A 583-nucleotide genomic window follows, 5' to 3' on the forward strand; every position below is an offset into this window, starting at 1 on the left:
ACTTGCAATTTTAGCTTCAAAATTTTTATTTATTTAAATTTAGTCCAGGTTCGTTGACTCCTAGGGAGTCCTATGAACTGGAGATCTTTTCAGTAGGCCAGCAATTAAAAGACCTTGTTGTGGTATTCTCCACTTCAACTCTTTTGAGTGGGAGAATCTCGCCTTTGCATCCACAAGAGGTTTGCTGTTTAACCCCACCGTTTTTATATGAGGTAAAATACTGAGCAGTATTTAAACCTCCAATCACTCTTTCACGCACACACACATCAAAGCAGCAGACAAACAGCAATATCAGCACAGTAATAACAGAACAGTATTAATAAACTTCCTATCTACGTGAGGACTTACCCTTAAGAGGTGTCCTCTAAGTAAGGAGGCTCTCTAAGAGCCTTTCCTTTTGCCTTTAGTTGAACCTTTGTCAACTGGGACCCTTATAACTTCTTTAGTCAAGCTGGTATCTGACAAGGACTCAAACCTTTCTTTAGTCAAGCTGGTATCTGACAAGGACTCAAACCTTAGAGTTTTAGCAGAGCGACATCATACAAGGATACTCAAACCTCAGAGTTTTAGCAGAGCGACATCA

General features: G+C 40.0%; 1 long non-coding RNA gene across 2 annotated transcripts; it reads right to left on the minus strand.

Moving 5' to 3' along the window:
* Window positions 1–20: 20 nt before the first annotated feature.
* LOC106944123 (uncharacterized) lies at window positions 21–583 on the minus strand. Of its 2 annotated transcripts, none has more exons than XR_001424121.1 (2): window positions 558–583; window positions 21–475 (listed from the first exon to the last, which is right to left on the minus strand). It is a non-coding gene; the product is annotated as an uncharacterized LOC106944123 (long non-coding RNA). The 2 variants fall into 2 exon arrangements; XR_001424120.1 differs by having other exon boundaries at window positions 515–571.

Source organism: Poecilia latipinna, unplaced genomic scaffold (assembly GCF_001443285.1).
Source record: "Poecilia latipinna isolate Pla-1442-1.1 unplaced genomic scaffold, P_latipinna-1.0 Scaffold6971, whole genome shotgun sequence".
Taxonomy (NCBI): Eukaryota; Metazoa; Chordata; class Actinopteri; order Cyprinodontiformes; family Poeciliidae; genus Poecilia; species Poecilia latipinna.